This window comes from Trachypithecus francoisi, unplaced genomic scaffold (assembly GCF_009764315.1).
Source record: "Trachypithecus francoisi isolate TF-2019V2 unplaced genomic scaffold, Tfra_2.0 Lachesis_group7, whole genome shotgun sequence".
Lineage (NCBI taxonomy): Eukaryota > Metazoa > Chordata > Mammalia > Primates > Cercopithecidae > Trachypithecus > Trachypithecus francoisi.
In genome coordinates, this window is record NW_022681472.1 from 36,216,789 (window position 1) to 36,232,010 (window position 15,222).

The 15,222-nt window shown below is 42.8% G+C and overlaps 2 pseudogenes; both read right to left on the minus strand.

Annotated features, from left to right (window-relative positions):
* Window positions 1-1,316: 1,316 nt before the first annotated feature.
* Window positions 1,317-8,576, minus strand: LOC117079045 (annotated as a pseudogene).
* A 4,125-nt stretch (window positions 8,577-12,701) lies between these two features.
* On the minus strand, window positions 12,702-13,533 carry LOC117079466 (annotated as a pseudogene).
* Between the last annotated feature and the right edge of the window lie 1,689 nt (window positions 13,534-15,222).

Here is a 15,222-nt window from a genome sequence, read left to right on the forward strand (position 1 = left end):
TTGAATATTATTATTCCTCACTTTATTGACTAGGAAACAATCTTGCTCAAGGTTACCAATTGGTAACAGAAACGGAACTCACACTCGGAACGTCACACTTTTTGGCCATCTTCCCCTTTCTTTATTTAAGGGTCATCATTAAATAATTAAAGGGTGACATTTTCTACAATATTTTAAAGCTTCAACACTGTTATTTTGCTTCTATACAAAGGAGTAAAGAAAAATTTTTCCGCTTTGAGGTAAAGTACGATGGAGTGCTCCTCATGTGTGAACTGCTACATCTCCCTGAGAACCAGCTCTCTTTCCCACACTGGCAAAGGAGGCCTGTGCCTCTCTGAACCACCTTCCGAATTCACCCAAAGATCTAGCTGCTGAAAAGAGCATATATACAAGCAGATAGCTGTGATCTGACAACTTTGGATACAAATATTAATCAAAAGAAAAGTTAATAAATAGTTGCCTGTATGTTACTTCATCCAAACCCTACCTTATTAGTCCCAAAAATAACAGCAGTAAAATATTAGCAGCAACCATTTACTGAATGTTTACTCTAGAGCCAAGCCAAGCAGAACACTCAGCCCCATGTCCAGCCACTGTCATTTAATCCTCAGTATAAGCCCGCAATGTCAGTGCTATCCTGGCTTTATTTTACTGACGAGGTGCTGAGGCTTACAGGGCTTAGGTAACTTGTCCAGGTTTTACAGCAGGCAAGCAGCTGAGCGACATCTCCACTCACACCATTGACTTTGTTCTTGTACAACAGGAAATCTCATTTCATAAAAGAAAAGTTTCCCACAAATAAAATCACAATTCATCCAACCCAGAAATAAGCTGAAGAAGTTGAGAGGTCATCTAACAGAGTTCTGCTTTGCTCATTGGAAACTGACTTCAGTGGAGACTTGTTAATCTTGTCAGTTTTCCTAGAAAATTAATTTGCTTTGCAGCAAAGTCTTAAAACTGTGTGTATTAAATGTTACAGCTAAGCTAGACTCTTCAGCTAGTCACAAACTCTTCAGTTTAGAGGGGGGAAACAGTAAATTAAGAGAAAGCAATGGGAAACATTTTTCACTGAAAGAAAAGCGAGCCACATAATATATGATTTTTTTCTAGCTTCAGGGTCTTGACCCCTTGGGGATGTTGAAAGGAATAAATGGATTGATTGAAGAAAGGGAAAAACAGCAACTTTAAAAAGCTTGTGGCAGATTAGATGGTGTTATGATGCCTGCTCTTGACTTCCTCCTGCCAAAATGAGATTCATTAAAGAAAACTCTTAAGTAAATTAAAATTCTGCTCGTCAATACCCTCCCCTCCAGATGTTAACAGCCAACTGTGGTTCGTTTGACGACATGGCTGTGGGCAATCAGTAGAAACATTTCTATTAAGAGGGATGATGAGAAGCACTGGGAAATATTTTATGTACTTTTAACCAAAAATGACCGAACAGCTGACTGATTGATGACTTCTGGTATCAGGAACCCGAGATGCTCTCACTGTGTGAGCAATTGCTCATGAGTTCAGTCTGGCCATTCCTGCACCAACAAGATGCTGTTATTCCCTAACTTACGTCTACGATGAAAAGGCGGCTTAGAGAGCAGCAGCAGGGAGGAACCTTTGGCTCAGACAGTGTCAGGCCCCTTGGTGGATTGTGGCCATTTCTGGACTTATCACCAGGGTAGCGCATGTTCTGGGATACAGCAACAGTTCTTCCTGTGGGTATTTCAGTTTATGGAAAAACGGCAGAAAACAGAACTGCCTATGTCAAATTAGAATCAACTTCCTGTCCTGCTGCGTGTGTGTGTGTATCGATCCAGCTATCTATCTATCTATCTATCTGTCTATCTACCTACCTACCTACCTACCTACCTATCTCTGTCTGTTTACACATCTAACTATCTCTATAATGGAGATATATCTCCATTGGAACAGCAATCAAAGGACACGTCTGGTCAGCAGGGTTATTAAATGACACAGTTACTTCCCGGTGTGGCGGGTGGGGGCTTGCACCTGGAAGAAGGCAGCGTAGGTTACACACCTGTTGTTATCTCTTTAATGCTGAAGGGAAGTTTAGAGTGCCCCCTTCTGTCACGTAAATTTCAGAAAATAGGAATGTTGATGTGAGTCAAAGGAGTATTCATTTGCTTGAATGTTTTTTTTTGAAATGGAGTCTCGCTCTGTTGCCCAGACTTGAGTGCAATGGCGCAATCTTGACTCACTGCAACCTCCACCTCCCGGGTTCAAGCAATTCTCCTGCCTCAGCCTCCTGAGTGGTTGGGATTACAGGTGCGTGTCACCACTCCCGGCTAATTTTTGTATTTTTAGTAGAGATGGGGTTTCACCATATTAGTCAGGCTGGTCTTGAACTCCTGACCTCATGATCCGCCCACCTCGGCCTCCCAAAGTGCTGGGATTACAGGCGTAAGACACCGTGCTTGGCCTGTGCTTGAATCTTTTACCAGATTGTCAGCTCCTTAAAAGCAGGGACTTGTTAGTTATATTTGCAACCTGTCGTTGGGTGCTTGGATCATAACAGGAGCATAATAGATATTGTAAACGAATCAATAAATGAATGAGTTTTGGCCTGATTTTGAAATGGAGGAGGTCACCTTTTTCACTTACTTTGAAATGCTATGGTCAGACAGGGTTCAGGGGTGCTTCCTGCCAGAGAAGTGTCCTCCCCTAGAAGACCAAGTGTGTCCAGGTTGTGCACAAGAAGGGAGGAGGAGTGGATGGGCTGCTTTGCTCAGTCTGCTCTGGGTTTTAGGAGAGAAGGAACCCTCACGGAAGAAGAGGCTAATTTGTCCTGAAGCTTACCAGAGGCTGAAGCTCCAATACAGTGTTCTCAGCCGTCACTGAACCTTAAATCTACTGGGAGTATTAAAAAAACAAACCAACCAACCAGGATCCCACCCTAGGCTAATTCAATGAGAACCTGGGGCTGGTGATAATGAAGGGAATGAGGACTTAAAAAAATCTCTAACATGCAGTCAGAATTGGGGGCTGTGGCTCCAGTTCAGTGGCTCTCAGCTCGTTGATATGTCAGAATAACATGTTAAAAATATGTATTAATAGATACTATCCCCCACATCCAGAGGTGGGAGTTAGGGTGTCCAGGTGGGGTTCATACTTCTGTAATGACACATTTTGAAGACCATCAGGGTTGAGACAACTCTTTGGCTTAGGATTTCACGTTTCAACGAGCAATCTAGGGTGCTTGTTAAGAACGTAGATTCCTGGGTTTGCCCTACATTTACTGAATCAGACTCCTGAAGAGAGGAACATGGGAATTTGTAGTTTTAAAAATGCCATTCTCATAATAAGGGAAACATTACTAGCTTGTGTTTCTTAAAGTGTGGACCCCAGATCAGCAGCATTGGCAGCACCTGGGAATCAGAAACTTTGGGGTGGGACCCAGCAGTCAGCTATTGAACAAGCCTGCAGGTGATTCTGATGCCCACTCCAGCGGGAAGACCACTGCTCTAGTTCTCTATTTTTCAAGGTATAGGCCGCAGACCAGCAGCACTGGCACCACCTGGGAGCTTGTTAAAAATGCAGACTCCTGGCCCCACCCCAGACCCAAGGGGTTAGAATCTACATTTTAAGAGGCTCCCCAGGTGATCTATATGCACACTAAAGTTTGAGAAGCCTTGTTTATATCCCCAAATAAATACCACTTTGCTGTGGAAATCAACAAGTGTAAGCTTCTTTAACAGGAAGCAAAATCTAAAATCGATGTTTCCCTTTAAGAACAGAAGTGGCTTTAATTCTAGAGAAACTGTGAAGGAAATCACTTGGAACTATACTATTAAAACAAATCCCTGCATTGTGTTATTAATTCAACTGAAGTGAAGGATTCAAATACAATTAGATGTAAAGTTCTTTATTTTTTAGACAGAGTCTTGCTCTGTCACCCAAGCTGGAGTTCAGTGGCGCGATCTCAGCTCACTGCAACCTTTGCTCCTGGGTTTAAGGGATCCTCCCACCTCAGCTTCCCTAGTAGCTGGGATTACAGACGTGCACTACCACACGTGGCTAACTTTTGTATATTTTGTAGAGAGAGGGTTTCTCCATGTTGACCAGGTTGGTCTGGAACTCTTGAGCTCAAGTGATCCACCTGCCTCGGCCTCCCAAAGTTCTGATATTACAGGCGTGAGCCACTGCTCCTGGCCAAAATTGCATGTAAAGTTCTAACCTCTGCCCTGTATTATTTTGTCTTTCCATAGTTTCCTAGTTTCATATAGAGTCTGTCAAAGTATTCTACTCCAGAGCCTGACTTTACACCTTTGGAATATAAATTTGTGGTGCACACACACACACACAAACACACACACACATCTATTAGATTAGTCAGGGTTCTCCACAGAAACAGAACCAATAGGATATATATAGAGAGAGGCAGAGGGCAGTGGGGAGGTATTTTAAGGAATTGGCTCACGCAGTTATGGGGGCTGGCAAGTCTAAAATATGCAGGGCAGGACAGCAGGCTGGAAATTCCAGCGAGAGTTGATGTTGCAGCTCGAGTCTGAAGGCAGAATTCCTTCTCATTAGGGGACCTCAGTGTTTTGCTTTTAAGGCTTTAAACTGACTAGATGAGGCCCACCCATATTATGGTGGGTAATCTGCTTTGTTCAGATCTACTGATTTAGAAGTTAATAACTTCTAAAAACCACCTTCATAGAAACATCCAGACTAATGTTTGACCAAACAACTGAGGATGTGGTATAGTGAAGCTGACACATAAAATTAACTCTCCGTCTTTACACATACACACATATGCATATATATGTTTATAAAACATTTTTTGAATGTTCTAGAAAGTCATAAAATATGCCTATTATCAGAGCTAGTGATAATTTCATAAAGTTCATCTATTATTACTCATTCTAAATGGGTTTTTCCTCTGTTTTATTTTTCCTTTCATTTCCCACCTTGCATTAAACTTATGTTCAGACAATGTGGCCGGGCGGGTGGTCCATGCCTGTAATCCCAGCACTTTGGGAGGCCAAGGTGGGCAGATCACCTGAGGTCAGGCGTTCAAGACCAGCCTGAACAATATGGTGAAACCCTGTGTCTACTAAAAATAACAAAAATTAGCCGGGCGTGGTGGTGCGTGCCTATAGTCCCAACTACTTGGGAGGCTGAGGCAGGAGAATTGCTCGAAACCAGGAAGTGGAGGTTGCAGTGAGCTGAGATCACACCACCGTGCTCCAGCCTGGGTGACAGAGCAAGACCCCGTCTTATAAAAAAAAATAATAATAATAAGGAAAAAGATAAAAAGAAAAAAAATAACTTATGTTCAGACAATATAAAATCTTAGGATAACCTATGGCACTCCAGATAGCTGTCACAATTGCTTGTCCTCTCATATCTTTCAATAGCAAATTTGAATTAAGTAAATAATTTTTGACAGTTGCAACTTAAAACACACACAGTGAATCTTATTTTAAACATTGCCCCTGAGGTTTAAGTAAACTTGGCCTGATCCCACAGTTAAAGGCTTGAAGCAGTCAGAAGTTATTTTTACTCCCTTTTCAAATTATCAGCCTACCTTTCTCACTCTTTATTGACCTTGGCATTTGTGTCCATAAGGGCCATTTAGGCGTGGCCCTTGCTATACAGAATGACAACTCCAGACCAGGCAAAAAGAAAAAAAAAAAAAGGGACAGCTGTCCTGGAGATAGATGCCAATTAATTTTGAGGCTTTTTTCTTTAGTGCATTATTATTATTATTTTTGAGACAGGGTCTCACTGTCACGCAGGCTGGAGTGCAGTCGCATGATCAGGGCTCACTGCAGCCCTCCTGCCTTAAGCAATCCTCCTGCCTCAATCTCTCAAGTAGCTGGGACTATAGACACACACCACCATGCTCAGCTAATTTTTAGTATTTTTATTAGAGATGGGATTTAACCATGTTGGCCAGGCTGGTCTTGAACTCCTAGGCTCAAATGAACCGCCCGCCTCAGCCTCCCAAATTGCTGGGATTACAGGTGTGAGCCACTGCGCTTGGCCAATACATCATTTTTTAAACATAATAAATGATTTCTGTATGGTAGTATAAAGGTCATTTGTGTAGGCAAGATTCTGAAGATATTGTGGTTTTGCACAGCCCAAGAAGAGTAAAGGGGGTTAATTTATAAGAGAATTTCTAGGTGTGGACCCAGATAGCTCCTTGGATTTTTGCTTGCATGTGTCTTAGTTGTGTCTTAGCTGTGCTTAGCTAAGGGATTTAGCTATGCACGTGAGTCACTTTAGACCTCTACCGAGGTTGAAATTACCGGGTACTAAAAGTCATGCAAATACTCTGGAAATGACAATGATTCCAGAAATGCATTTGGCCACTTTTTGTTTAGGTGGATGATGGTATCAGGTGGGACTCTCACCTGTGACAGAATCTCATCCAATTTAAGGATAAATGAGGCTTTGATGGAAGGTATCACAGAACTGCTGTGCTGCGAGACTGAGGGCAGCTGCAGACACTTAGGGATGGCTCCTGCATCCTAGGATTGGCTTATCCCTGATCATTCTCTCAGACTCCTCCATAAGGTGGGATGGCTGCTGACCAAGCTGAGGTTACATGAGTATAGTTTAAGATCAAAGAGGTTACAGGATTTCCTATTGGCTCCAGAAGAAACCTCTCCCTAGTTGAGTCACAAGCTCATCCCTCCACCGTCACAGCAGGCAGGAGGAAGGTTCTGTGAGGATTCCAGTCCAGGTCAGTTACCTTGCAAGTATTTGTTCCTAGAAAAAGTGGGGACAAAGTTGGGCTGGGCAGATATAAAACGAAAGCTAGTAGAGTTTAAGAATTCGTTTGTTCATGGATTTTAATCGCTCTCTTGGCAGTCTCCTTCTTCTATGAGGAAGTTTCTTGCCCTTCTCTAAGAGGTTTTTAGTTTTTGTAGTGTGCCACCAAGGCAGTCATTTTTGCTTATGGCTGATTTTTCATGCTCCATCTTGTATTTATTTCTTTTCCTTGGGGAACTCTTGCTGTTATAGCGAGGTGTTCTATTTGGTAAGTATTGGGGTTCTGTTTGGTTATGGTATAATAACTATCTGGCGTATGGTATAATAATTACTTTTTATTTTTATTTTTTTGAGACGGAGTTTCACTCTTGTTGCCCAGGTTGGAGCGCAGTGGCTCCATCTTGGCTTACTGCAACCTCCCCATGCCGGGTTGAAGTGATTCTCCTGCCTCAGCTTCCTGAGTAGCTGGGATTATAGGCGCCCACCACCATGCCTGGCTAATTTTTTGTATTTTTAGTAGAGACGGAGTTTCACCAAGTTGGCCAGGTTGCTCTTAAACTCCTGACATTTGGTGATAAACCCGCCTCGGCCTCCCAAAGTGCTGGGATTACAGGCTTGAGCCACCATGCCTGGACTTGTAATAATTATTTTTAATGGCTTCGTTGAGGAAGTAGATGTTCTTGTACCAATCTCTCAGACACATTATTTCTTTCTTTTTTTTTTTTTTTGAGACGGAGTCTTGCTCTGCCACGCAGGCTGGAGTGCAGTGGCCGGATCTCAGCTCACTGCAAGCTCCGCCTCCCGGGTTTACGCCATTCTCCTGCCTCAGCCTCCCGAGTAGCTGGGACTACAGGCGCCGCCACCTCGCCCGGCTAGTTTTTTGTATTTTTAGTAGAGACGGGGTTTCACCATGTTAGCCAGGATGGTCTTGATCTCCTGACCTCGTGATCCGCCCGTCTCGGCCTCCCAAAGTGCTGGGATTACAGGGTTGAGCCACCACGCCGGGCCAGGCAGATGCTCCTTAATGGGACCTTGAAGGCCAAAAAACAAGACATTGCTGAGTCCATTCCGGAAAAGAATGGGCACCAAGCCTCAATAATACTCTCCAATTCCATGACATTTCAGTGCCTTGAAAGCCTGGTAAATGTTGGTAAATTTGTCATGATGCAGCCTCAGTAATACTCTCCAATTCCATGACGTTTCAGTGCCTTGAAAGCCTGATAAGTGTTGGTAAGTGTTTCATGATGCTTGGAGTCTTGAAGAGTTCAATGTCTGAACTCTTTCCAGTGGAGTGAAAGTTGCTTCTGTTGTCCCTGAAAGCACTGCTGCCACACCACAGGTTGCAAAACTCTGGAGCACTGACATGCTTGTGGAGAAGGCAGGATAAATCCTCATACGGACCAAACATAAGTGCAAGTGTAGTTGTCTTCTGCATCAATGGGGGAAGGATTCCATGATACAAGTTTCGAAATCCATCCCTTCTCAAATGAAGTTTTACATCACGGGTTTTGATGCTATACAGCTGTTGTCGAAAGAGGACATTCTGAATGGGAAATGTGATTGTGAAGTTGTTGAAGGCTGCACAGCAGCCACACAAATAATGCTTCATTTCACCAACATTTGTAATATGAGGTGATAGATCTTGTTTTGAAGATGTTAGTATTGGTGGCCTCTTTTCATGAGCTTCTGAATCCATCATGTTGCTTAAGAGCTTTCTTTTTCATTAAGGACTTTTTTTTTTTTAACCTGTAATATCATCTGAGCCTGGAGTTTGGCAGGATGATAGCTTTTTGATAATGTTCCCAATTTCTTCCATTGTTATTCTTCTGTTAGGTTCTCTCTTCTTGAGTCAATTTTGATAACTAGATTTCTGTTCTCCAGGCATCCATTTCCAAGATGGGATTTTCTTTTACCTTCACACCCATTTTTTCTTTCCCTTTTCACCTTCAGTGAGAGAAGATATTTTATAGACAGAATAAAGAGAACTGTTAGTAGAATACTTTAAAAATTTGTTGTGAGAGGTAGTCGATGTCAGAAAGAGAAAGGCTTGTTTTTCTGGTAATTGTTCTCCTCTGAAGAATCTCAAAGGCAAATGCTTCCCCCATGAACCATGGTAAGGACTTGCTACTTCTGTCAGGTTGGAGATGCTTTCACTTTATGGGTAATGCAAAAAGAAACATGTACTCTGGAGGAAAGGAAGAGGAAATATTTTTTAAAAGACAAGGAGGGAAAATGTAGAAAAAAAATTTTTGGAAACATATTCATGGAAGAATCTGGATGGACAGTGAAGGTTTTATGGTTTCATAAAATAGAAACTAGGCTGGGTGTGGTGGCTCACACCTATAATCCCAGTATTTTGGAGACCTAGGTGGAGGGATCACTTGAGCCCAGGAGTTTAAGACCAGCCTGGGCAATGTAGGGAGACCCCCGTCTCTATAAAAAATACAAAAATTAGTTGGGCATGATGGTGCATGCCTGTAGTCCCAGCTCCTGAGGTGGGAGCATCACTTGGGCTTGGCAGGTTGAGGCTGCAGTGAGCCAAGATCATACTCCTGCCTGGGCAACAGAGAGTGAGACTCTGTCTTAAAAACAAACAAAAAAACCAAAAAACCAAATACAGATAACTTAAGCATTGAAAAAATATGGGACTGGGCATGGTGGCTCAGGCCTATAATCCCAGCACTTTGGGAGGCCAAGGTGGGAGAATCACTTGAGTCCAGGAGTTCAAGACCAGCTTGGGCAACATAGTGAGACCCCGTCTCTACAAAAAATAAAAAAATTACCCAGGCACAGTGGCTTGTGCCTGTGGTCCCAGCTACTCTGGAGGCTGAGGTGGGAGGATTGCTTGAGCCCGAGGAGGTTGAGGCTGCTGTGAACTATGATCACACCACTGCACTCCAGCCTGGGTGACAAAGTGAGACTCTGTCTCCTCCACTACAAAAAAAGAAAAAAAAAAAAGAAAAAATATGGGTAGGTCACAAAATTTAAAAATAAATGTATGAACTAGACTTAGACCAGAAACAGAGCTCCAGGGCAAAGGAACTAATGGCCATTCTCCAGCATTAGACCCTCAGGATAAATTAGCCTCAGTCACTGGTTTAGCTGGGCTTGGTCAGGGGAGGTCAGGGTTCTTGGGCAGTAACTTGTAGCCTGTGTACAATGGCAGAGGGGTAATTGTTCAAAGCAAACTCAAGGTGTTGTCACCAGAAGAAAGAGGAATGAATGCTGGCCAGGTAAAAGCAACAGCTGCCCTCTACAATGTCTGGATGAAAACTGAGGAAATATGTTCACCATCTTCTGGGGGCCATTTGCCTTTATGATGGGCCAGTAATAGGATTGCTTTATTTCTTGTAGTGCTATGCTTGAGTACAGACAAAACTATGGAATTACATGAGTAATGTGGTAATGAAGATCATTTGCATTTGTTTTGTCTTCTTCTGAGTTATTTTCTGGGACAAAATTCTCAGCGATGGAATTACCAGGTCAAAGGGGGTTATTACGTTTATGGCTACACTACTTCAATTCTACATGGAAAATAAATGGCAGCAAAGATATTCAAAACAGGGCAAGGAAAAACAAGTGTTGGGCCCTAATTTTTTCAACCATGTTTTGTAAAAGATACAATAAGAGGTATGGAATAATAGTTAAGGTTATGAGATAAAGGAGTAATATTATTAAATAATATTTTGGGAGTGACAATCAAGGGAAAGATCTCAATATCGATTGTTAGGTACTTTAGATTTTGAGCAACAGAGATATCCTCAATTTACCTTAGTTGATGACCTTCCTTCCTTCCTCTTTCTCTCCCTTTTCTCTCTTTCTTTCTTTTGAGACAAGGTCTTGCTCTGTTGCCCAGGGTGGAGCGCAGTGATGCAATCACAGCTAACTGCAGCTTTGAACTCGGGGGCTCAATTGGTCCTCCCACCTCAGCCTTCAGAGTAACTGGGACTACAGGCATGTGCCATGATGTCCAGCTAATTTTTGTATTTTTTGTAGAGATGAGGTCTCCCCATGTTGTTCAGGCTGGTCTCGAACTCCTGGGCTCAAGAGATCTTCCCACTTCAACCTCCCAAAATGCTGTGATTACAGGTATGAGCCACGGCCCCCGGCTGGTAGTTTCTTTTTAATACAAATTTTATTTTGAAGCAGTTGACTGAAAAGTTGCAACTACAGAAAAACAAAACAAAACAAAACTCTTTCTTTCTGGTAACCATTTGAGGATAAGTTGCCAAACTAATGCTCACCCCGCTGAAAACTTCAGTATTCATTTTCTCAAACGAGGACATTCTCCCATATCACCATAGCCCAACCATCCAAGGCAGGAAACTAACACTGATACATTTCTACCATCTAATCCTCACACCCAGTCAAGTTTTGCCAACTGTTTTAAATAGTAAAAATAAAACAAAACAAGTTTGGAATTCAGCATTGGATTTAGGTGTCATCTCTTTCCTTCTGGAACACTTCCACTTTCCTTGACTTTCATAATCTTGATACTTTTGAAGAATACAGACAGTTATTTGATTATTATGAAAGCAATACTGTGTTTTCCTCATTGCCTCCTATCAGGGAGCACACAATGTTGATTTATCCCATTTATTATGCTGTTTACTTTATTACCTGATTTAAGGTGGTGCTAGGCTTTTCATTATAAAGTTACTCTTCAACCATGTGTAGTTAATCACTATTTAGTTAATACGTGTTTTGTGGGGAGGCACTTTGAAACTGTAAATATCCTGTTCCTTGCCAAATTTTGAATTTATTTATATCAACATGGACTCACGGTTTCCTGTTTCACTCAATGGGTTATGATAAGTTGTTGTCACAATTTATTTTGATACTAAATTGTCTCAGACTTGGCCACTGAGGGCCCCTTCAAACTGGCTCCTGTGTCCCTTTCACATGCCTCATCAGTCTTTGAGCATTTCCTTGATTTCTGGATCAACAAGATCTTCCAGGTCATCCTATAATTTTCCTGCCTCAGCCTTCGAAATAGCCATTTCTCCAGGAAGCCTAGGTTGACTTTTGGAGAGAAAGGATGGTATTTAAGAACAAGATCTGGGTGCTAGATGGGCTCATTGCAATTGGGCTGTACTCACTGGGCTATGCTCACTGCTCCTAGGCCCTTTGACTAGACAGAGCCAGGGAGCACACACACACACACACACACACACACTTGTTTCTGTATCTAAGCATCTCTATCATCTCTATTTATGTATCGAAGTACCTACATGCCTACCTACCTACCTACCTATCAAAAACCATAAAAGAGCTGGGCACAGTGGTGAGTGCCTGTAATCCCAGCTACTCAATAGGTTGAGGCAGGAGAATTCCTTGAGCCTAGGACTTTAAGACCAGCCCTGACAACATATTGACGCCCCATCTCAAAAAAAATAAAAAACCAAAACAAAATCCCCAAACCATAAGGTCACACTGGCATCACAGGGTTCAAGCTGGTTCTACTACCCTTAACGTACTTACCTATTTTATCAATATTTCTTCATGCAACCAATCTCACGTGACCACTGCTGCCTCCTCCCCAGCATGGACATCTCATCTCTGAACCTCCATGCTGCCTCCACCCCCACGCCTCTGGTAGATAGTCTCCCCACCCTGCTTGGGCTCCAAAACCCCTCTGACAGCTGCCATGACACCCCCACATGTGGGTGCTCTGTGCATCTGTCTCAGGCTCTGATACCACTTGCTGGAAAGTCCCTTTTGCACGGACAAAAGGCAGTTTCTTTTACGGGAGAAAACACTAGAGCTGGTTTTAGAAGGGTTGGCTTCCAGAGCCTTTGTCTTTTTTCGAGAAGGAGTCTCCCTCTGTCTCCCAAGCTGGAGTGCGGTGGCGCCATCTCAGCTCACTGCAAGCTCCACCTCCTGGGTTCAAGTGATTCTCCTGCCTCAGCCTCCCAAGTAGTTGGGATTACAGTTGCCCGCCACCATGCCTGGCTGACTTTTCATATTTTTAGTAGAGACAGGGTTTTGTCATGTTGGCCAGGCTGGCCTGGAACTCCTGACCTCAAGTGATCCACCCCCCTTGGCTTCCCAAAATGCTGGATTACATACTGAGCCACTGCCCCGTCCTCAGAGCCTTTGTCTTTTTTTTTTTTTTTTTTTTTTTTTTTTTAGTAACCAATTTTTTATTCATTTTAAATAGGTTTTAAACTACTTTTGTTTGCAGGGGCTTTTAAAAGGAAAACGAATTAGGTCCACTCATTCCACTGATTTCTTTTTATGAAACTTGTATGATGCTGGCAGGTCTATCAAGCTCTGCTATAATATCTATCTGATCCATTCCGCACTTTCTTTTGAACATGTTCTCTAGTTGAGGATTTGTGTAAGGAATATACTGCTGTTCTTGCCATTTCCAAAGCAGTCTTTAGAAAAGCCATTCTGTCCCTTTATTTTTTTTGGTCCCAAAGGAGGATTCATAATCACTGTATCGAATGACTTGGACATTCTGTTAGAAAATAGCACACATCACATTGAACCATGTCATATTTGTTAACTCAAACTCTTCCACATTCCTATTAAATATTTCCAATGCATCTTCATCTATTCAAATCCAACACACAACCCTGCTCCTAACATTGCAGTTCCAATGCAAGTACTCCACACCACATCCTAGATCTGCAACGACTTTTTTCATGTCATCATACGTGTTATGGATTGTATAGAGCATACATGCTGCAATGTGCGGCCTGGTAGGATACTGTTCTGAAGTAGCTTGGGCTTTCGAATCCATCCACTTGTTGCAGCGACTCTCAGTTCCTTAAGCCTTAATTTCTTCATTTGTTTTAAAGTATGGACTCGTAGGGTTTGAAGGCACAGGATCTGGGCCGACCTGACCTCGGCCGGCGGCCTTTGTCTTAAGAGGAGATCATTATAAGTGTGGGTGAAGTCCAGCGGCCATTCGAAAAAACTGAAGGGCACACTGGACTGCTGTGCAGCCAAAAAGACTTCAAAAGACCTAGACCTCTCTTTATTTTTCTTTCCTTTTCTTTTCTTTTCTTTTTTTTTTTTTTTTTTTTGAGGCAGGGTCTCACTGTGTCACCCAGACTGAAGTCAGTGGCATTATCTCAGCCTAGGCTCACGCGGTCCTCCCACCTCAGTCCCCTGTAGCTGGGACTACAGGTGTGCATCACCACACACACCCTGGTAACTTTTCTCTTATTTTTTGTAGAGACAAGGTTTTACTATGTCGCTCAGGCTGACCTCGAACTCCTGGGCGCAAGTGATCTGCCTGCCTCGGCCTTCCAAAGTGCTTGATTATGGGCATGAGCTGCTGTGCCAGGCCAAGAGCTAGAATTCTTCAGCATTACATCATTTTTATGTTGGCCTCTTGGAGACCATTTTGTCTTTGAGGAAACCAGGGCCTAAGCAGGTTGCTCATGCATTACCTCTTTGATTTTACCCATAAGAGCATAAACTTCCAGGAAAGTGTTCTGTTACTTTCTGTGATGCCTTATCTTTTTGTTTTTTGAGATGGAGTCTTACTCTGTCACCCAGGCTGGAGTGCAGTGGTGTGATCTCAGCTCACTGCAACATCTGTCTCCTGGGTTCAAGTGATTCTCTTGTCTCAGCCTCCCAAGTAGCTTGGACTGTAGGCATGCGCGGCCATGCCCAGCTAATTTTTGTGTTTTTAGGAGAGAGGGGGTTTTGCCATGTTGGTCAGGCTGGTCTCAAACTCCTGACCTCAGGTGATCTGCCTGCCTCAGCCTCCCAAAGTGCTGGGATTACAGGCGTGAGCCACTGCACCCGGCCATGCTGTGGAAATAATGTGTTTGATTATGAACGGATTTTTGGCTCTCCTTTCAGATATGTTCTATTGCCTGTGCCTAGAGAAATAGCCATTCAAGATACTTCTTAACATTTTCCTTCCTGGCCCTCACTTTTGGCTTAAAGATGTTTGCACTGTCCCAGAATTGTGCCCCAAGATGGGAAAGTGATGGAACACGTACTTAATGGAATGCAGCAAAAAAGAGCAAGGATAATTTGCCACATTCTGGATCATTCCCCGTATGCCTTCTTTTATGATTCTAATTCTTTCGTCTTTACTTAGCATTCAGTGGAGAATTCCCGAGTAAGAAAAAGAATTCTTTCCCATCAAGAACTTTTTCCCATCCAGAAATAGTAGATCACTTTGTATATTTATTATTAATGTAACCTCCATATTACTTGCTGCATGGGCTTGCTGCCTACACTTTCTAGGCTCCTCCCTCTTTGCACCTGGCAATTGCTACCTGCCTGAACCTTGAAGTATTCTTCTTCCACACCTCACCTTCCTGTGACAACGCTCCCACAGAGCAGGCCAAGACATTAAAATAGTGGAATCTGTAACATGGATATGAATGAACCTGTAAACAATATCTTGAATGAGATATTGCAAATAACACCTGTAGTGCATTTCCTGGCATTCTATTAAGACTCCAGAACTGCACATCCTCCTCATCACCATTACTGTAGTTATTTGTTCTAATG